Genomic DNA, 23770 nt, shown 5'->3' on the forward strand with positions numbered 1-23770 from the left:
ATGAACCATTCTTAGGAATTTTCAGTTTCATCCTCTAGAACATCATAAACAAATGGAAATATTTGATTATTTTCATCCCTTCCTATAGTTGTCATTAACTGACTCCCATAATCTCCTTTCAAGAAACAAGCCTATATCCCTATTAGTGGCCTGCAAGTAATTGCAAACCCAACTTTACATGCTTCCAAACAAGGGTAAATCCTTTCAAATACATGACCATTACTAGAAATAGAGTATTGGATCACATCAATACTATTTTGATTTGAGTTTAATAATTCTTGTGCATAACTCCTTAGATGAGTGAATTGATCCCTACCAGCCCCATGTATCAATTTTATTACTTTTCGTTTAGTTCTATATGCTTGGTAAGAGGACCATTTAGCTCCCATCTATCCATTGCTTCATCTTGTAGTCTAAGAGGTTTCATGCCAGGATTGTGACTTAAAATATGGGCAAATTTCTTGGCTAGCCATTCAGCTTTTGCTTGTTTATTTTTAGGTGTCATGTGACATGTACGATCATCAACTATACCAACTACTTGCTAGAATTGGTTTCCAACCCTTTTACTTAATCTCATATAGAATTTGCAACCAACCATACACTTAACCATCATCCTCTTTCCATTATTTTTCTTTAAGAACACATTCTTCTTACTCTCAATGGCATACTCCTTTAAACTCGTTTATTGTTAAGTGTTTTTTAATGGAAAACAAGTATTGAACCACAAGCTAAGCACGATCGACGACTCAAGCACTTGAGAAATGATGTTTACAAGTACGTACACCACATCCTTTTTCATCCGGTTTATTGCAAAAAAGAGTTTTCAAAATGACTTGACGTTGGATCAAGTGTTTGGGGTTGAATATGACAATTGTGTGAATTAAATGGAAGAGGTACTTGACGTTCGATCAAGCACTCGCGTTGCATTCAATTAATTTGATTTAGAAAAATATTTGACGTTGGATCAAGTTTATTTTTGTTCTTATGTGTTTGTCTTATATGCCCACGTTGAACCAGTCAAGGCGCGCCACACGACGCTGTTCAAAAAAGTGGAGAAAAAGGAAAAAGGGCCAGGACATGTGTCAGCCAACTGTGCATTCTGGGTTTATTACTCATTGTTCTTCAATTGTTCATAAATTTATGAATTTGAATCACTAAAATTATTAAATCCAATAAACAACATGTAAATTATATATCACCATACTCGATTGTTCGCAAGGAATCCAAATATGCGATCAAATTTTACAAATGAGCCATGAATTTTAAAGAATCAACCGAAAAGGTGAAAAACAAGTGTATAAATAATCGATCGATTCACATTCGTTATAATGATTAGTGAGAAAGTAATCACATATTCATAATCGTGACAAAAAATTGCTTCTAATGATATATTCACATGTAATTAACGGCTAAGAATTAAAAAACATTACTTTCAAGTTTATGCGTTCCATGCAAAAATAAGTGATTATCTAATAAGCAATTCCAAAATAATATCTTAGATAATCAACCAGCAAATATCCAATAATTCATGGCAAGGGTGTGGAAGAGATAAATGATTACCGACAGAGCGGAGGTTTGCTCCGGTTATCATTGAAAATGAGAGTATCGAAGAGAAATACGAAAAACTTCAAGAATAAGCTCCTTTAATCCAATTAACTTCTAAACTTTGATAATTATTCTTGATGATGAATGAATGTAGAAGATGAATCTTGAATGTAGAATATTGATGAATAGGCTTGAGTCGATGGACTTTGGATGATGATTGTTGATGAAACTTGATAAACTTTATATGATAATTGTTGATGAAACTTGATAAATTTTAGGTGATGATTGTTGATGATGATTGTTGATGATAATGTAGAAATTAGATTGTGTCTAAGTTCCACCATTTTAGAACTTCAATGTGAAGTTCTAAATGGTGATGAAGATTAACTTTAGTGAGAGTGAGGGAGAAGATGAATTGAGATAGAATTTAAGAAGAAAAAATGATGGAAGAATAATGGTTAATTTTGAATTTTCTAAGTTAGGTTAGTTAACCCCCAAAATGTGAAAAATGACATGTTTATATAGGTTTTGTAAATGGATAATCACATGTATATTATGATCAAAGTAAGAGTTTTATCAATGGTTAGAAATTAATTTAATACTTAGTTGTGGATCGCTAATTTCAACCATTGGATTAGTTATCAAGAATGGTTAGGATTGAAGGAAAAATGGATTGAAAATGGAAGTTGGAATTTGTGTTTGTTTGGAAGTTTTGTGTTAGTTTGAAAGTTATGATAGTTAAGGGTTAATTGGATAATTGAATGATTGTAATGAATGTGGCAGTTAGAGACTAGTGGTGTTGAAGTTTAGCAAAAGTACCAAGTTAGGATGTAAGGCAGATAATCTAGTAATTAACTTGAATTTGAATGCTTTTATCTTAATTTTTCTATCATTTTTGGATTGAATTTTTAGTGAATCATTCCATTATTTTAAGTGATTTTGGGAATTGATTACATGTTGAAAATAAACACTTTTGAATGGTGTAAATTCATGGATCAAATTCTGAATTTGTTTGGGCATGGCTCAATGTTGGAAAATGTTGAAAAACAAGTATAGAATTTGTTGCAATTTAGCAGTTGACATAATCATGACACAAGTCATTTGTGATGAATGATGATGAATCCCTTGATCAAATGCTTGTAGAATAGGTCTAAAAAAATTCAGGAGTCAAAACCGAGTCAATAGTCGACGGTTGACCAAAACTCAACAGTTGACCAAAAAGTTAAATGTACCCAAAAGATATAATTTTTTTACCCTTTTTCCTTGTAATCCATTATTTTAACTTGTATCTCAAGAAATATGTGTTGTGCCATAAATTTCCGATAAATGTATGAAATCTTCTTTGTATTCTAACTTTGTCATTTTCTTTGAATCCAAACAAACCTTATGAAATTCTAGTTATCAGACTTTGGATGTCACACTGGTTGTTATGACATCCAATTCTGCACAGACAGGGATTATGCAGAACTTAATTGTAAGTGCAGTAAATAACACAAGTAATTGTTCACCCAGTTCAGTCCAACATGACCTACATCTGGGGGCTACCAAGCCAGGGAGGAAATCCACTATTAGTAGTATCAATTCAAAGCTAAACTCACCCGTTTACAACTTATCACTTAATCCCTACCCAATGCAATTTCAATCTTAACCTAAGATCAGAGTTCCTACTCACTCCCCCTCAATCACCTCAGTGATATTAAAAACACTTTGAAGTCACACTTCAAAAACAACTCTTGGTTATGCTTCACAGCTTAAACCAAGATACACAGCACTCACGCTTAAAAGCTTCGAGTGACACAACACTTACAACTCAATGAACACCCTATGCCAAAGCAATCATCTATTTGATAATGACTTGGCTTACAAGATACGTCTAATTCTAGACTCACAAAAATACAGCAGTGAAGTAAGATGGACACACTGAATCTTCACGCCTCAAAATCCCTGAAACTGAATGGAGGAATGCCTTCCTTTTTATATTGCAGTACCTGGGCTTTTGCACCTGTATTTTCCTGAATTTTAGGTCACATAAGTTCCCACAGATTCAATATTTAGGTTGCTAACAAATAGGCTATTTGTTAGGTTCATTGAATGTAGCTTGGTTGTTGATTTCCTGGATTTTCTCTAAGCTGTTGACTTCCTAAAGAATAGCCTGAGAAAGCTGTAACAGAAAACTGAACAACCTACAATTTAGCATATGCTGTCAGGAATGAATGTCACGACATTCAGCTTGACATCAAGGTCCATATGCTGAGTCTGTTTTCCCAGAAAACAGACTGTACAAATCTGCTGACCTGTACATGATCAATATGACCATACTACAGTACCAGCTTACATTAGTAAATGTCAAAGTGTCCAACTTAACATTTACACAATTGGCCTTAAGTTAGTTCTGTAATTCTCTTGAAGAACAAACTAACTAATATGCTGAAGTATAGCAGAACACCACTCTGCCTAATCTTCACCAGCTGCTGTTAATGATGAATGTCACAACATCCAGTTTGACATTCAGTCAGTAGGCCTTATGCCAGGTCTGGTTCTTCCTTGATAACCAGACTGCAAATGAATACTAAGTTCTAACAGAGCTTCTGTTCCTTAGTATCTGTTGACAGGTATGAATGTCACAGCATTCAATAATCCTGTGTTAGCTAGTCCTGCAGTAACTACAATGCAGTTACATATACATGTCATGACATCAGCCAAGACATTAGTGTTTTACCATACAATGCAGCCAATTAAACACCTACAAACTCCCCCTTTGGCAAATTTTTGGCTAAAACACTTTGATCCCCATAACAGAGTTCATGGCAGCGGAATAAAACTAGCTAATACACTCAGAGTGGCAGCACACTCACACACATGGAAGTTAAATAAAAACTTCACATAGCAGCACACATATATTTGAAGTTGCACCTAAACTTCAACATCAGCTGCAAGGGGGGAATCTTCAGATCTGTCATGAGAGTCTGTTGTAGAGACCCACTCTGTTTGTCAGGGGTATTGGTGGTTATTACTCCCCCTTTTTGTCACAAATGTTGCCAAAGCCAACAACACAGTCAGAGCACAATGACAGAGTTCCAGACTTGGTTTTACTTCACAGTTTCAACCAAGTTCACATCCACTTGATCTTGCTTCACAGCTTCGATCAAGTGATCACCCACTTTTGCTTTACAGTAGGTACCACCATATCAGATGCCATGATGTTGTTCCTGACATCCAGAACCACTCCTGCATGAACATCATCCTTGAACTCCTGCAGGTACAGTGGCCTTCTCTCTGTAGGGTGCCTCCTTACCCTTTTGTATCCACCCTTGTTGCAAGCAGCATAGCTATGATCTGTTGACCAATCATAGCCTAGTACAAATTGTTTAATAGGCAGAGATATTAAACAGTTTATCCCAAACATCAGTGATTGCTATAATGTCTCAGAGAGACATATTCCCAGTTTGCTCCTTAAGTTTTCAAACTGAGTAGCATCCAGAGCCTTTGTAAATATGTCAGCCAGTTGAAGATCCGTGGCTACATGTTCCAAAGTGATCACCTTGTCTTCCACCAGATCTCTGATGAAGTGGTGCCTAATGTCAATATGTTTGGTCCTGCTGTGTTGGATGGGATTCTTGGAGATGTTGATGGCACTGAGATTATCACAGAACAATGTCATGACATTTTGAGTGACATTGTACTCAGTGAGCATTTGTTTCATCCAAACCAGTTGGGAGCAACTGCTTCCAGCCGCTATGTATTCAGCCTCTGCAGTGGACAGAGAGACACAGTTCTGCTTCTTGCTGAACCACGATATGAGGTTTTCTCCTAAGAAGAAACATCCACCTGATGTGCTTTTTCTGTCATCAGCACTTCCAGCCCAATCAGCATCACAATACCCAGATAGGACAGGCTCAGACCCATGTGAGTACAACATCCCATATTCGCATGTCCCATTGATGTACTTGAGGATCCTTTTGACTTGATTCAAGTGACTCACCTTGGGCTCTGCTTGATATCTGGCACAAACTCCAACTGCATAGGAAATGTCAGGTCTACTTGCAGTTAGATACAGCAGACTACCTATCATGCTTCTGTACAGGCATTGATCAACACTAGGTCCTCCATCATCTTTGGTTAACTTCAGATGAGTAGGAGCTGGAGTCCTCTTGTGCCTGGCATGATCCATACCAAACTTCTTAACTATGTTCTTGGCATACTTGCTTTGGGAGAGAAACATAGAGTCCTCCATTTGGTTTACTTGCATTCCAAGGAAATAGGTCAGTTCTCCCACTAGACTCATTTCAAACTCAGATTGCATCTGGTGAACAAATTTTTTAACCATTTGTTCTGACATTCCACCAAAGACTATATCATCCACATAGATTTGAGCTATCATGATTTTGCCTTCTTCATCCTTCACAAACAAGGTTTTATCTATGCCACCCTTTCTGTACCCATTTGTGGTCAGAAATTCGGTTAACCTTTCATACCAAGCTCTGGGTGCTTGCTTCAACCCATACAAGGCTTTCTTCAGCTTGTATACATGCTCAGGTTGGTTAGGATCACAAAACCCTTTGGGTTGTTCCACATAGACTTCTTCATTCAGGTAGCCATTCAAGAATGCACTCTTCACATCCATTTGAAATAGCTTAAACTTCAGGATGCATGCTACCCCCAACAGCAATCTGATGGACTCAAGTCTAGCCACAAGAGCAAATGTCTCATCAAAGTCTACTCCTTCAACTTGAGTGTATCCTTGAGCTACTAGTCTTGCTTTATTTCTAGTAATTACTCCTTTCTCATCAGATTTGTTTTTGTAGATCCACTTGGTACCAATGATGTTGGACCCTTCAGGTCTTGGAACCAGCTCCCATACTTCATGCCTTGTGAACTGCTCGAGTTCCTCTTGCATGGCAATGATCCAGTATTCATCAGTCAGGGCTTCTTTCACATTCTTTGGTTCAACCTTGGAAACAAAGCAGGAATTTGAGTTTATTCCTCTTGACCTGGTAGTTACACCACTGGTGGGATCCCCTATGATAAGATCCTTAGGGTGGTCTTTCTGAATTCTGATAGATGGCACTTTGGTGGGTGCTTCTACTTCACATTCAGGAGGAGGTTCCTGTACTTCTTCAGGCTTGACTGGACTGTCAGTTGGACTATCAAGGAATGTTTCAACATCCTCCATGACATCGGTTCCTTCCTCTTTATCATCCACAATGACATTTATGGATTCCATCAGGACATTGGTCCTGTAGTTGAACACTCTATAGGCTCTGCTGTTAGTGGAGTATCCCAGAAATACGCCTTCATCACTTTTGGGATCTAGCTTCCTTCTCTGTTCACGATCTGTGAGAATGTAGCATTTACTTCCAAAAATATGAAAGTACTTCACAGTGGGCTTTCTACCCTTCCATATTTCATACAGAGTGGAGGAGGTTCCTTTTCTCAAGGTGACTCTGTTGTGAACATAGCACGCTGTATTCATTGCTTCAGCCCAAAAGTGCATAGGGAGCTTCTTTGCATGAATCATTGCTCTGGAAGATTCTTGAATAGTTCTATTTTTTCTTTCAACTATTCCATTCTGCTGAGGAGTTATAGGGGAGGAGAACTCATGGCTTATTCCTTCAGATGAGCAGAACTCATCAAACTTGGAATTCTTGAATTCAGTGCCATGATCACTTCTAATCCGGACCACACAACTGTCCTTTTCCCTTTGAAGTCTTATGCACAGATCCTTGAAGACATCAAATGTATCTGACTTCTCTCTGATGAAGTTTATCCACGTGTATCTGGAATGGTCATCAACCACCACGTAGGCATACTTCTTCCCGCCAAGACTTTCAACCTGCATAGGTCCCATTAGGTCCATGTGCAGCAGTTCCAGAACTCTGGAGGTTGTGGAATGTCCCAGCTTTGGGTGTGACATCTTGGTTTGCTTGCCCACTTGGCATTCTCCACAGACTCTTCCTTCATCAATCAGAAGCTTTGGCATTCCTCTGACTGCTTCCTTGGATATGATCTTCTTCATTCCCCGTAAGTGGAGATGGCCGAGTCTTCTATGCCACAGCTTCACCTCCTGTTCTTCCTTGGCTGAGGAGCATGTTGTGGAAAAGTTAGAGAGATCAGGTTCCCACAGGTAGCAGTTGTCTTTGGACCTGGTTCCTCTCATAACTTCCTGATTGTCACCATTTGTCACAATGCACTGCTCCTTAGTAAACTGAACATGAAAACCTTGATCACACAGCTGACTTATGCTGATGAGGTTTGCAGTTAGTCCTCTTACTAACAGCACATTGTTCAGTTTTGGCACTCCAGAACAGTCCAGTTTGCCCACACCTCTGATTTTTCCTTTGGCACCATCACCAAAAGTCACATAGCTGGTGGTGTGAGGTTGAATGTCTACCAGTAGATTTTCCAAACCAGTCATATGTCTTGAGCATCCACTGTCAAAGTACCAGTCTTCTCTTGAAGTAGCCCTTAGGGCAGTGTGTGCTATCCTAGCATACCATTGTTGCTTCTTAATGGGAACACATCGCTTGCGTGTGTTATGCTTAGGTCTGACAGGTGAGGCTCTGTTAGGGAAGCCATGAATCCAGTAGCAGAAGGCTTTTATATGTCCAAGCCTGCCACAGTGGTGACACCTCCAATTCTGGAATATTTTCTTCTGATGATCATTCATCCTAGCTCCTCGATGTTGAGACATCGGCTTTGACATCTGCTTGAACTTCTGAACTTTAGCCTTTGGGCGTCTGTGTTCAGCTCTTTTTCCAAATCCTAGCCCAGATTTGGTTCCAGACTGCTGTCCCACTTTTAGAATTTCTTCCAAGGTGTCAGTTCCCTTATTCATCATTCTGATGGATTTGGTCATCTGGTTCAGCTTGGAGGTCAGCAGGGCTATCTCATCATTTAGCCCTTCTATGGCAGACAGTTGTTTCTGTCTCTCATCTTCCAGTTCCTTGATGAGTTTCTTCTGCTTTTCACCTTGTGCACGCACTTCTGCACTGGTGGTGCACAGCTTCTTATATGCTGCAGCAAGTTCATCCAAGGTCAGCTCATCTGCACTTGTGTCATCTTCAGAGACACACACACTAGTTAGTGCAGTGACATGTTTGGCAGATTCTCCTTCAGATTCACTTTCAGAATCTCCTTCAGACCATGTGATAGCTAGCCCCTTATTTTGCAATTTGAGGTAAGTAGGACATTCAGCTCTGACGTGTCCATACCCTTCACAACCATGACACTGGATTCCCTTCCCATGGTTGAACTTTTCTTCAGAAGTTGATCTTTTCTTAATGTCAGACGGGATGTTCTTGACATTGGGTCTACCTCTTTGATCAATCTTCTTCATGAACTTGTTGAATTGCCTTCCAAGCATGGCTAAGGCTTCTGATATACTTTCATCACCTCCAGTATATCCTTCTTCTGCCCCCTCTTCAGCATTAGATACAAAGGCTATGCTTTTCTTCTTCTCAGCATACTCACCTAAGCCCATTTCAAAGGTTTGGAGAGAACCAATGAGCTCATCTACCTTCATATTGCTGATGTCCTGAGCCTCCTCTATGGCAGTGACCTTCATAGCAAACCTCTTAGGCAAGGACCTGAGAATCTTCCTTACAAGTTTCGCTTCAGTCATTTTCTCACCTAGTCCACCAGAGGTATTTGCAATTTCAAGAATATTCATGTGGAAGTCATGAATAGTCTCATCCTTTTTCATCCTCAGATTTTCAAACTTGGTTGTCAACATCTGAAGTTTTGACATCTTCACCTTGGAAGTACCTTCATGAGTTACCTTGAGGGTATCCCAAACTTCCTTAGCTAGTTCACAATGGTGCACCAGCCTGAAGATGTTCTTAGTGATTCCATTGAACAGTGCATTCAAGGCTTTGGAATTTCCAAGAGCTAATGCCTCTTGTTCCTTGTCCCAATCTTCTTCAGGAATCTGCACACTGACTCCATCTTCATCAGTCCTCGTTGGATGTTCCCATCCCTTGTTGACAGCTCTCCAGACTTTGCTGTCTAGAGACCTTAGGAAGGCTATCATGCGAGGCTTCCAGTCATCATAATTAGATCCATCCAACATGGGTGGTCTGTTTGAGTGTCCTAAATCCTTGTCCATGGTACTAGAAAGTAACTTCCCTAGATCTCACCCAGAACTTCACAGGCAGGGTGCCTGCTCTGATGCCAATTGAAATTCTAGTTATCAGACTTTGGATGTCACACTGGTTGTTATGACATCCAATTCTGCACAGACAGGGATTATGCAGAACTTAATTGTAAGTGCAGTAAATAACACAAGTAATTGTTCACCCAGTTCAGTCCAACATGACCTACATCTGGGGGCTACCAAGCCAGGGAGGAAATCCACTATTAGTAGTATCAATTCAAAGCTAAACTCACCCATTTACAACTTATCACTTAATCCCTGCCCAATGCAATTTCAATCTTAACCTAAGATCAGAGTTCCTACTCACTCCCCCTCAATCACCTCAGTGATATTAAAAACACTTTGAAGTCACACTTCAAAAACAACTCTTGGTTATGCTTCACAGCTTAAACCAAGATACACAGCACTCACGCTTAAAAGCTTCGAGTGACACAACACTTACAACTCAATAAACACCCTATGCCAAAGCAATCATCTATTTGATAATGACTTGGCTTACAAGATACGTCTAATTCTAGACTCACAAAAATACAGCAGTGAAGTAAGATGGACACACTGAATCTTCACGCCTCAAAATCCCTGAAACTGAATGGAGGAATGCCTTCCTTTTTATATTGCAGTACCTGGGCTTTTGCACCTGTATTTTCCTGAATTTTAGGTCACATAAGTTCCCACAAATTCAATATTTAGGTTGCTAACAAATAGGCTATTTGTTAGGTTCATTGAATGTAGCTTGGTTGTTGATTTCCTGGATTTTCTCTAAGCTGTTGACTTCCTAAAGAATAGCCTGAGAAAGCTGTAACAGAAAACTGAACAACCTACAATTTAGCATATGCTGTAAGGAATGAATGTCACGACATTCAGCTTGACATCAAGGTCCATATGCTGAGTCTGTTTTCCCAGAAAACAGACTGTACAAATCTGCTGACCTGTACATGATCAATATGACCATACTACAGTACCAGCTTACATTAGTAAATGTCAAAGTGTCCAACTTAACATTTACACAATTGGCCTTAAGTTAGTTCTGTAATTCTCTTGAAGAACAAACTAACTAATATGCTGAAGTATAGCAGAACACCACTCTGCCTAATCTTCACCAGCTGCTGTTAATGATGAATGTCACAACATCCAGTTTGACATTCAGTCAGTAGGCCTTATGCCAGGTCTGGTTCTTCCTTGATAACCAGACTGCAAATGAATACTAAGTTCTAACAGAGCTTCTGTTCCTTAGTATCTGTTGACAGGTATGAATGTCACAGCATTCAATAATCCTGTGTTAGCTAGTCCTGCAGTAACTACAATGCAGTTACATATACATGTCATGACATCAGCCAAGACATTAGTGTTTTACCATACAATGCAGCCAATTAAACACCTACACCTTAGAATTAAGTGGCCATCGGTCCAATCTCCCAGCTAACCATGAATCTCAAATAAAGAGATGATCTGCACCACAAATAATACGGGAAATAAACTCGAATGATTATCAAATAATATCCGCCTTGAAAATCCACTTGAACCGATTACATCCATTATTACCGAACATTTGACCTAAATTTGTTATAATATGCAAATGTCAATGAATGACCTAAATGTATAATCAAATAGACAAATGTATGCAAATGAATAAAACCATAAGTCAAGCGAATTAAATGAGGGGGTATGACAAATTTTGGGGTATGAAAATTTGGCTTAAATATTTTGTAGGAATTTAGTCCAGATACTATGTACAAGTTAAGGGCTCTAGATAGAAGATTTTTATATTTTCAGCATTATTTGGATGTTGTGATTGTTCTAAAACTCGTGTAATTTGGCACAAACTATATTGGAAGACAAAAAAATTTAACTGGGAAACCATTGGAGAGTGAACTAAGTTAGCGAGGATGGTAGTTGAACCACTATAAATTCGACTTACACTTTTATCACCCTCTCTATTTTAATTTCGTAGAAATTACATGTTAGGTTGCTTTCATCGATTTTCTAGAATTGCATACCATTAGGTTTTGCCTTGGTAGCGATTAATTGATTAAGTGTATGTTTTGTTAGAATTGACACTCATTTGTATTGATTTTATATTCTTTACACATCTTGTGTAAATTCAACATCAATTCAATATAACGCATTATTTATTCATTCTTTGTTGTATTGTGTACTGATTAAGTTGTTATGTCTATATACGAATAAATACGCATAATCACTTTACATGCAATTTGCTTCCGCCGCGCAAAAAAAATTATTTTTCAAACTCTAATAAAATCTTTTTCAAACAAATTTTCAACTAGTCATTTTGATTGGTAGGTCTATCCCCCCCCCCCCCCCCCTCCAGATCGTTGTTTTCTCCATATTCTCGCCTAACACATATTCTGCCTTAATTGTGGATAACGCTACACTTGCTTGTTTATTACTATGCCATGAGATAAGTGAGTTGTCAAGTAAATGACATGTACCACTATTACTCTTTTAATCTAATCTGTACCCAACATAATTAAAGTCAGAGTATCCAACTAAGACATAGTTTGTCCCTTTGGAGTACCATAAACACATGTGGTGTGTGCCAACGAGATATGTCATAATGCGTTTATCACAAAGAGGTGTGATTCTTTCATGGATTCTTGAAAACATGCACACGGACAAACAACAAACATAATATCAGAGCAAATTGTAGTTAGATAAAGGAGATAATCGATCATACCTCTGTATCTGCTTTCTTCAACTAGCTTTCCTCCTTTACCTTTGTCCATATTGCATTATGTAGCCATCAGAGGATAACTTGCCTTTGACTTCTCCATACCGAACCTAATTAGAAGTTCCTTACAACACTTTGCTTGATTTACGAATCTCCTTTCTTTTGATTGATGGACATGAAGTCCTGTGAAGTAACGAAGCTCCCCTATCATGGACATCTCAAACTCGTTTGGTATCATATTAGGAAAAATCTTTGCACAAGGATTCATTAGTAGCACCATATATAATATCATCTACGTAAATTTGAACAAGGACAATTTTATGCTCAGATTTTTTGATACAAAAAAGTTTTATCAACTACATGAGCATATGTTTTATCAAAATCTATACCCTTTTATTGATTGTATCCTTTCACATCAAGTGTTACTTTATTTCTATAAAAAAATCCATCTTCATCAAGCTTGTTTGTTGTGAAAGACCCAACATGTTTCAATCATATGATTAATTGAAGCTTTAGGAATGAGTTCTCAAACATTGTTTCTTTCAAAGTAATATAAATATTCTTGCATAGAAAGATACAAATATTCATCGATGAAGGCTTACTAGCATCCTTTTAAAATGAGGTTACAGTTGCAGTTATGCCGAAAAATTGTATATGGCAGGAAAATACGACCAATGCGATGTTGCAGAGACCTCAAAATACTTTTATGCCACATTTAGAGCTTCAAAATACAATTTAAAATCACACTTAATATAATCATTTGAATTTTTATTTCTTGTAATTATGAAATCACAACATTGACAAAATCATGCATTATGAAATCTCACATCCGACCTTGTATAATAGATTCGATTACGAAGTCTAGATGCTCTGCTATCTCTGACTCCACTTTACACCATCAACAATCAATCCCAAGTTTGCACCCTTTTGTCTATTAATCTTACACAAATTGGTGAACACTTTCAGCAGACGGGTAATTGCCTACCGGTAAAGAGGGTGAGAAATACATTGCTTCCTGGTAGTTAAGTTCCACATCGGAGAAAAGGTAATGGACAATGGAATTATGTGTTGCAAATGCAAACTAAATTTCATAAAAATGCACAATAATAACGTATGTGAAATAACAATTCTAGAGAAGAAATTGCACTTAATTTCTATTGCATATTGAAAAATATTGCAATAGGGAACACCCCACCAAACCTAGTTCTAGGTTTACCCTTTTCATTTTTCCAATGGATCTAAAATGTGTTTGTATTCCAAATATTCAACATAATCATTGATAAACAAGTTTAACATAATGAGACCCAGATAAACAAGTTTAACATAATCATTGATAAACAAGTTTAACAAGTTGCAAAGAGTTGTACAAGGAAAAGTCAAATGAGACCCAGATATCAGCTTCGAGGAATGTTGTCCAAGCGTCATATCAATGTCTAGATAGATTCTCTATTGTCTCTGTAAATCACTTTAGCAAAAAAGAGATGGTTCAATGGGCTAGGCTCGCCAGATGTTGTGGGCCAGAGGTGCAGCGACTCGTGATCCCTCCGCTGTCAAGAGTAGGAAGTGTTCGTTGCTCTGTGAAACCAGCCTCACGTTGTACCCTCCTGTCTAAGACCCAAAAGACCCATGCCTTCACACAAATCTCGGGGGTCAACTCTCAACTTGGAGCGGACGGGCCAACGTGGTGCAACAACCAGACCAACCTGCAAAGCCTTAGCCATGTTCCATCACCTTGTTGCCCCCACATGGGTCACAAGCTTGCGTTACTCAGCTCGACGAGCTAACTTGCATGTCAGACATTTATAAACACTTGCTTGTGTGATCTTCTAGCCAATGTGGGACTTAAATTGATTCAAAATGCTGTAGTATTATGTTGGAACATGCTTTCTTAAATGTTATAACACTCAAAAGTGTTGTGGCTGATGTCAGAATACATATAAAGAGGGACTATTGGACTGAATTACTCATAACATTTATAGAAGGATTAAATCTATTTTAAAAGTTATACGCAAAATAAATACAATACTAATGAAGAAGTAGTGAAATGCATACCTAATTTAGCTTAGAGTATCAACAAGAAACATTATAACTTGTGATGTTGCTTCTTCAAGTTTTGGCTTTGTTCCCAGACACACTCAAACTTCTCTCATACTTCCTCGTACTTAGAATTCCATCAACAATGAATCCAGGAAAGTAATGGACATTACGATAATCAGTAAGATGTCATTAATTCTTTAGTCCTAATCTATATTACAATTTCAATTCATATGGAAAATGTTTTGTTTCAGATATGTCCATCAATCCAAAGTTCCTTTTTTTAATCAGCAAATGAGTAATAAAGGAAAAGATTAATTAAATCCAGCTAAACATTTTGATTCAGTCCATAAATATGTTGTACATTGTTCTTCCATATTCGCCATTTGTTTGTTATAGTTGGTTTACTAGCATGCTTTTAAAATGAGGTTACAGTTACGATTATGCCAAAAAAATTGTATATGGCAGGAAAATACGACCAATGCGATGTTGTAGAGACGTCAAAATACTTTTATGCCACATTTATAGATTCAAAATACAATTTAGAATCAAACTTAATAGAATCATTTGAGATTGTATTTCTTGTAATTATGAAATCACACAATTGACAAAGTCATGCATTATAAAATCTCACATCCGACCTTGTATAATAGATCGATTACGAAGTCTAGATGCTCTGTTGTCTCCTACTCCACTTTACACCATCAACAATCAATCCCAAGTTTTCATCCTTTTGTCTATTAATCTTACACAAATTGGTGAACACTTTCAGCAGGCGAGTAATTGTCTACCGGTAAAGAGGGTGAGAAATACATTGCTTCCTGGTAGTTGAGTTCCACATCGATAAAAAAAGTAATGGACAATGGGATTATATGTTGAAAATGCAAACTATATTTCATAAAAATGCACAATAATAACGTATGTGAAATAACAATTCTAGAGAAGATATTGCACTTAATTTCTATTTCATATTGAAAAATATTGCAATAGGGAACACCCCACCAAACCTACTTCTAGTTTCAGCCTTTTCATTTTTTCAATGGATCTAAAATGTGTTTGTATTCCAAATATTAAAACATAATCATTGATAAATAATTTTAACATAATGAGACCCAGATAAACAAGTTTAACATAATCATTGATAAGCAAGTTTAACAAGTTGCAAAGAGTTGTACAAGAAAAGTAAAATGGGACCCAGATATCAGCTTCAAGGAATGTTTTCCATGCGTCATATCAATGTCTAGATAGATTCTCTATTGTCTGTGTATATCACTTTTGCAAAAAAAAGATGGTTCAATGGGCTAGGATTTCCAGGTGTTGTGGGCCAGAGGTGCAGCCACCCGTGATCCCTCTGCTGTCAAGAGTAGGAAGTGTTCGCTGCTCTGTGAAACTAGCCTCACGCTGTACCCTCCTGTCTAAGCCCCCACAAGACCCATGCCTTCGCACAAATCCCGGGGGTCAACTCTCAACTTGGAGCGGACGGGCCAACATGGTGCAACAACCAGACCAACCTGCAAAGCCTTAGCCATGTTCCGTCACCTTGTTGCCCCCACATGGGTCACAAGCTTGTGTTACTCAGCTCGGCGAGCTAACTAGCGTGTCAGATATTTATAAACACTTTCTTGTGTGATCTTCTAGCCAATGTGGGACTTAAATTGATTCAAAATGGTGTAGTATTATGTTGGAACATGCTTTCTTAAATGTTATAACACTCAAAAATGTTGTGGTTGATGTCATAATACATATATAGAGGGACTATTGTACTGAATTACTCACAACATATATATATATATATATATATATATATATATATATATATATATAAGGATTTTAAATCTATTTTCAAAGTTATACGCAAAATAAATACAATACTAATGAAGAAGTAGTGAAATGCATACCTAATTTAGCTTAGAGTATCAACAAGCAACATTATAACTTGTGATGTTGCTTCTTCAAGTTTTGGCTTTGTTCCTAGCCACACTCAAACTTCTCTCATGCTTCCTCGTACTTAGAATTCCATCAACAATGAATCCAGGAAAGTAATGGACATTACGATAATCAGTAAGATGTCATTAATTCTTTAGTCCTAATCTATATTACAATTTCAATTCATATGGAAAATGTTTTGTTTCTGATATGTTCATCAATCCAAAATTCCTTTTTTTTAATAAGCAAATGAGTAATAAAGGAAAAGATTAATTAAATCCAGCTAAACATTTTGATTCAGTCCATAAATATGTTGTACATTGTTCTTCCATATTCGCCATTTGTTTGTTATAGTTGGCTTACTAGCATGCTTTTAAAATGAGGTTACAGTTGCGATTATGCCGAAAAATTGTATATGGCAGGAAAATACGACCAATGCGATGTTGCAGAGACCTCAAAATACTTTTATGCCACATTTATAGCTTCAAAATACAATTTAAAATCACACTTAATAGAATCATTTGAATTTGTATTTCTTACAATTATTAAATCACACAAATTACAACGTCATGCATTATGAAATGTCACATCCGACCTTGTATAATAGATCGATTACGAAGTCTAGATGCTCTGCTGTCTCCGACTCCACTTTACACCATCAACAATCAATCCCAAGTTTGCACCCTTTTGTCTATTAATCTTACACAAATTGGTGAACACTTTCAGCAGGCGGGTAATTGCCTACCGGTAAAGAGGGTGAGAAATACATTGCTTCCTGGTAGTTAAGTTCCACATCGGAAAAAAGGTAATGGACAATGGAATTATATGTTGCAAATGAAAACTAAATTTCATAAAAATGCACAATAATAACGTATGTGAAATAACAATTCTAGAGAAGAAATTGCACTTAATTTCTATTGCATATTGAAAAATATTGCAATAGGGAACACCCCACCAAACCTAGTTCTAGTTTTACCCTTTTCATTTTTCCAATGGATCTAAAATGTGTTTGTATTCCAAATATTCAACATAATCATTGATAAACAAGTTTAACATAATGAGACCCAGATAAACAAGTTTAACATAATCATTGATAAACAAGTTTAACAAGTTGCAAAGAGTTGTACAAGGAAAAGTCAAATGAGACCCAAATATCAGCTTCGAGGAATGTGTTCCATGCGTCATATAAATGTCTAAATAGATTTTCTATTGTATCTGTAAATCACTTTAGCAAAAAAGAGATGGTTCAATGGGCTAGGCTCGCCAGATGTTGTGGGCCAGAGGTGCAGCGACTCGTGATCCCTCCACTGTCAAGAGTAGGAAGTGTTCGCTGCTCTGTGAAACCAACCTCACATTGTACCCTCATGTCTAAGACCCAAAAGACCCATGCCTTCGCACAAGTCTCGGGGGTCAACTCACAACTTGGAGCGGACGAGCCAACATGGTGCAACAACCAGACCAACCTGCAAAGCCTTAGCCATGTTCCATCACATTGTTGCCCCCACATGGGTCACAAGCTTGCGTTACTCAGCTCGGCGAACCAACTAGCATGTCAGACATTTATAAACACTTTCTTGTGTGATCTTCTAGCCAATGTGGGACTTAAATTGATTCAAAATGGTGTAGTATTAAGTTGGAACATGCTTTCTTAAATGTTATAACACTCAAAAATGTTATGGTTGATGTCATAATACATATATAAAGGGACTATTGGACTGAATTACTCCCAACATATATAGAAGGATTAAACCTATTTTAAAATTTATACGCAAAATAAATACAATACTAATGAAAAAGTAGTGAAATGCATACCAAATTTAGCTTAGAGTATCAACAAGCAACATTATAACTCGTATTGTTGCTTCTTCAAGTTTTGGCTTTGTTCCCAGACAAACTCAAAGATACTCCTTTTCTCCTTTCATAATGCATTTAACATATGATTGATTTTCTCTCCAATGTTCCTATTTAGCAACAGTCTAAATGCTCTTATTACACTACAACAACACGTGTTTTACTGTCTCCGGCTCCAAGATACACCACCTACAATCAGTACCAGCGTGCACTCTTTTGTTGATCAATCTTACAGAAGTTGGGAAATACATTTCCTACCAGTAGTTGAACCCCACATCGAAAGAAGGTTGAAGGTATTGAGATAAGCAAGAGTATAACATAATATGAATACCTTCATGTCAAGGTACTTACCTGGATGTGGTCAATGGTTGATCATAAAGGACCATGGCCTAGGAGAGTGACCTTCATTGCACTTAGGACGGGTTCTATCCTAAGGTCTACCCAAGTGGTGGAGCCTACAGCATAATTTGTTGTTGTGGGGGCCTGCGTTCGTGCGGCCACCTCTTATTCTAATATCAAATTTTGAGGAATTTTTGTTGATTTCCTGAACTTGCTAGTTTAAAAGATTGTTATTGTATGTATTTTCTTGTATTTTCACCATAATATTGCTTATTGGTTTAGAAGATTGTTATTGTATGTATTTGCTTGTATTTTCACTATAATATTAAGTATGACCAACATAAGGAATCAAATAAAATGCAAGTACTTGATAATATTTTCATATGGATAAAAAGAAGGGTGGAGAGGTGGTCCAAAGGCTCTGTCTAACAGAGGCCTAAGAAACCATTTCACTCTCTTCTTTATAAAATTAGATCCACCCTCTACCAATTTAGGAGCAATTAGATCCAATCCATCTATAAACAAGCATGTTTTCCATAAGCAGAGGCTAAAATTGTTATGGCTTTCGTAGCAAATAAAGAACTAAATGATGTCATTCTATGACCGTCGGTGTTTTATTTACACACTTCATTTGCAATTGATATATATGTTATTTGTGATGCTGTCAGGTAGGTAAATGGAAGTGATGAGAATGAGTTATTGATGTAATTATGATAGAAAATATGTTTCTCTTAAATAAACTATGATGAAAATTTATTTTATAGATAGAAAATAAGAGGAGTATCTTAAATGTAGCAACTAAAAAATGTTGTGGTTGATGTTACAATACCTCCAAATTATACACAAACTAAATACACTAAAAAATGATCCAAAACCAATGAAGTACTGAAATGCATGTAAAGTGAACAAACATATATATACCTTGCCACTACTATTTTGTCATGTTCTGGCTTTGTTATTCAAACAGACTCAAGTTTCTCTAGTGCTTCCTCGTATTTAGCAAGCCTTCTGCATTTAATTTAGGAAAGTAGTTGACGGTGAGATTATATGTTGCAAATGCAAACTAAATTTCATAAAATGCACAATAATGACAAATGTCAAATAACAATTCCAGAGAAGAAATTGCACTTAATCTCTATTGCAGATTTTAAGAATATTGTCATTTAGAAATGTCAAGGGATAGATAAAAGAAGGAAAACTGTTCAGAAACACGAAAAAAAAGGACACCGAAAACAATTGAGTCTGGTAGTTTTACTTGTATAATTGTAAGCCTTCTCTCAGATCATTTTCCTGACGTTCTATCAATTCTTTTTTCCTTAGGCAGCTTTGCATCTGAAAGTTTTATCATATCTCAAGCATTTTGATTCAGTCCCAAAATATGGTGTACATTGTTGATGTTGAACATTTTGACTTAATCAGTATGTGGATCAAACCAAAGTACACTAATTTACTTTTCAAAAAAAGATTTTGAAGTTTATATATACAGAATTCCTCATGTAATGTTCAAAGACAATACCTTGATCATACAACCTCAAAGTGTACCAAAGTCATTTTCAAAATTTTGAGATTATTCATCATTATATTCCAAAAATAATGATCTAAATGTTGCTATCACTAGATACATATTGAATGAAGGACAAGAGCCACAAAACTCTTCACACATCATTGATCTAAGAGAGCACTTACCAGAATATGTTATTGTTGGCATATTAGCTTCAATAGGAACTGTAGATGAGGAACATATGCTGATGTCATGGTATTTTAGTAACAAGCCAACCAAATTATGATTTTTATGAAGATATTCTGAGAAGAAAATAAACTTAATCAAAACTAAATTATTGGAGGGACTAAGAGTAGGTTTTGTATTTTTGAGTTTGAGTTTAATAGCTATGTTAATCATTTTATTTTGGAAGAGAAGAAGAAGACCTTATCTGATATGGATATGGATGATGAATTCCAAATGAGTGTTGGACTAAGAAGATGAGTTATTATGAGCTGTTGGATGCAACAAACAATTTTGAAGAGACAAAAAAGCTTGGCCAAGGTGGTATAAAGAAATACTCAGCAGAAGTCAATTGAGGCATAGAAGTTTGGTGAAACTCAATGGTTGGTGCCACAAGAAGAATGAACTTATCCTAATATACAAATACATGCCTATTGGTTGTTTAGATTTTTCATCTTTTTCGAGGAGGAAGCATTTTGTCGTGGAAGATCTTCAGTGAAATGAGAGGTTCAATATTGTTTGCTTTTCCTTTTTGAAGGACATGGCACCCCAAAATGTATGAACCCCACCTCCCCCAAAAAGAGATGGTTCAAGGGGCTAGGCTCATCATGGTGTTTGTAAATCATGGAAATTTAAGCATTTATAACTTTTTAAGGACATGGCACCCCAAAATGTATGAACCCCACCTCCCCCAAAAAGAGATGGTTCAAGGGGCTAGGCTCACCAGGTGTTGTGGACTGGAGGTACAACGGCCCCTGATCCTTCCACTGTCAAGAGTAGGAAGTGTTCGCTGCTCTGTGAAACCAGTCTCACACTATACCCTCCCGTCTAAGACCCATAAGACAGGTGTCTTCGCACAAGTCCCATGGGCCAACTCGCAACTTGGAGCGGGTAGGCCACCACGGTGCAACCACCAGACCAACCTATTAAGGTTTAGCCATGTTCCATCACCTTGATTCCCCCACATGGATCACAAGTTAGCGCTACTCAACTCGACAAACTAACTAGCATATCAGACATTTATAAACATTTACTTGTGTGATGTTCTAGCCAACGTGGGACTTAATGAATCTAAAATGGTGTATATATAGGGATTATAGGACCGAATTAGTCACGACATATATAGAATGATTAAATATATTCATAAAGTTATACGAAGACTAAATACACTCAACAAAATGTTTCAAAACCAATGTAGTGAAATGGATACCTTTTTTAGCTTAGAGTATCAACAATCAACATTATAACTTTTGAATGTTGCTGCTTCATTTTCTAGCTTTGTTCCCAAAACAGAATCAAATTTCTCTAATGCTTCGTAATACTTAGCATTCCATCAGCATCTTCCATATTCACTGTTTGTTTGTTATAGTTGGCTTACTAGCATACGTAAATGAGGGTTACAGTTGCGGTTATGTTGCAGATGCCTCAAAATACTTTTATGCTGCATTTGTAGTTCCAGAATGAAATTTAAAATCATGCTTAATATGTATATTATGGATCTGTATTTCTTGCAATTCTGAAATTGCACAATTGACAAAGCCATGCATTTTTTACAATCTTATCAATCTGATGTCTTACATCCAACCTTGTGTAATAGATTCTATTATGAAGTCTAAATGTAGACCATCTGGTCTTAATTATTTTAACAATCTATATTGTATGACTGCATTAGATGAGGGATTTTCTGACTACATGGATTCGAATCCAGAAATACTTATAATAAAATGTAACAAATATTGATTGTGTAAAACATGAGATACTTTTTAAATTAAAAACAATGTATTGAAATTTCTTGTTGAAAGCATTACCAAAACATACTTGGAGTAATATAACAGGTGGAGAACAATCATGGTGCAAATAACAAATCCCTTTTGCACCTCCAATGCCTTTTGATTCCAATCCCATGCAACCTTCTCATATCTTATATTTCTATGAAGAGCTCAAAAAGATTATCATTTGGCATATACTCAAAAATTAAAAGGCTGGTTCCTCCTTTAAAAAAAACAACATAGAGTTTAAGTATATTTTTATGCCTAAGTTTCCCCATGATCTCCTTTTTTGCAGCTAAAACCCTTATACCATCACCTTTCTCTACCATCCCATTTTTCTTCAACCCGACTTGAGAAACCTTTACGTTACCACGATGGCCGATTAAATTATCTTCATCCAAATGAGTTATTTCACCAACATCAATACCCACTTGGTGAAGAGATGCTAGTTTCCATTATTTTACTTGCTTCCTTTTGACATTTTTGTATCTTTTTTGCTCTTTGAATCCTGACGCTTCTAAAGATCAAAATTGCGGCGATGAAGATAACAACAATGACCAAGAGCATTACATATTTATAACCAAAGAGCATTCTTATATGACCATGATATTTATCACAAATCGTCAAATCATAATTTATTGAACTTTTTGGAATTTTCTCAACACATGAACCTTTGATTCTAACAAAAACAAGACTGGATGTTGAAATTTTTGATTCAGTCATAAAGTACACTATTTTACTTTTCAAAAAAAAGAATTTTGAAGCTCATATATACAAAATGACACCGGATGTAATGTGCAATAACTTGATCATACAATCTTCACTGAATTAGGCCTCCTTCCAATTACCTGCTCTAAATGTGTATCAAAGTCATATTCAAATTGTTGAGATTACTCATCATTATAATGAATGTGAGTATTAGCCATTAGTCATGACTATAGGTGAAAAGTCATTTAAGTAGCTAAATCGATTATTTGAAAAGCTTATAATGCATTATTAAAAGTAGCTAAATGGATTATTTGAAAAGCTTATAATGCGTCATTTGAGCATGATATGATATCACTTATCTCAAAGTACTAAAGTCATATATATTCAAAGAGGTTAGCAAATATGATACTGTAACTTGTAGAGTTATAACTATCACCTTAAATTTGTAAAAACCGGAATTTAGCATCTTCAAGTGTAGAAAGTGCGACTTGAATCTATTAGAAAATTGATCACTTTTATAATGATTAGGATTAATACATACAATGTCAGGAGGACCCTATTTAAAAAACACAACAAATTAACCTGGTTGTGTTTTCTTAGTTTCTATAATCAATATTAATGAAATATATTGTTTCTTGCTGGATGGCACCCCTAACATGAACCAGAAAAGAGATGGTTGCTGGATGGCACCCCTAACATGAACCAGAAAAGAGATGGTTGCTGACTGGCACCCCTAACATGAACCAAAAAAGAGATGGTTCAGGGCTAGGCTCACTAGGTGTTGTGGGGAGGAGGTGCCCGCGATCCCTCCCCACTGTCAGGAGTAAGAAGTGTTCGCTACTCTGTGAAACCAGCCTCACGCTATAATACCCTCCTGTCTAAGACCCATATGACCCGTGCCTTAGCACAAATCCCATGGGTCAACTCGCATCTTGGAGTGGGAAGGCCAGCATGGCGCAACCACCAGACCAACCTTGTTAATCTTTAGCCATGTTCCATCACCTTGGTTCCCCCACATGGGTCACAAGCTAGCG

The 23770-nt window shown here is 36.8% G+C and overlaps 1 non-coding gene across 1 annotated transcript; it reads left to right on the top strand.

Moving 5' to 3' along the window:
• Positions 1 to 18540: 18540 nt before the first annotated feature.
• Positions 18541 to 18701, top strand: LOC127109322 (U1 spliceosomal RNA). The gene has a single exon (XR_007796636.1). It is a non-coding gene; the product is annotated as a U1 spliceosomal RNA (small nuclear RNA).
• Positions 18702 to 23770: the final 5069 nt, after the last annotated feature.

Source organism: Lathyrus oleraceus, chromosome 7 (genome assembly GCF_024323335.1).
Source record: "Lathyrus oleraceus cultivar Zhongwan6 chromosome 7, CAAS_Psat_ZW6_1.0, whole genome shotgun sequence".
Lineage (NCBI taxonomy): Eukaryota > Viridiplantae > Streptophyta > Magnoliopsida > Fabales > Fabaceae > Lathyrus > Lathyrus oleraceus.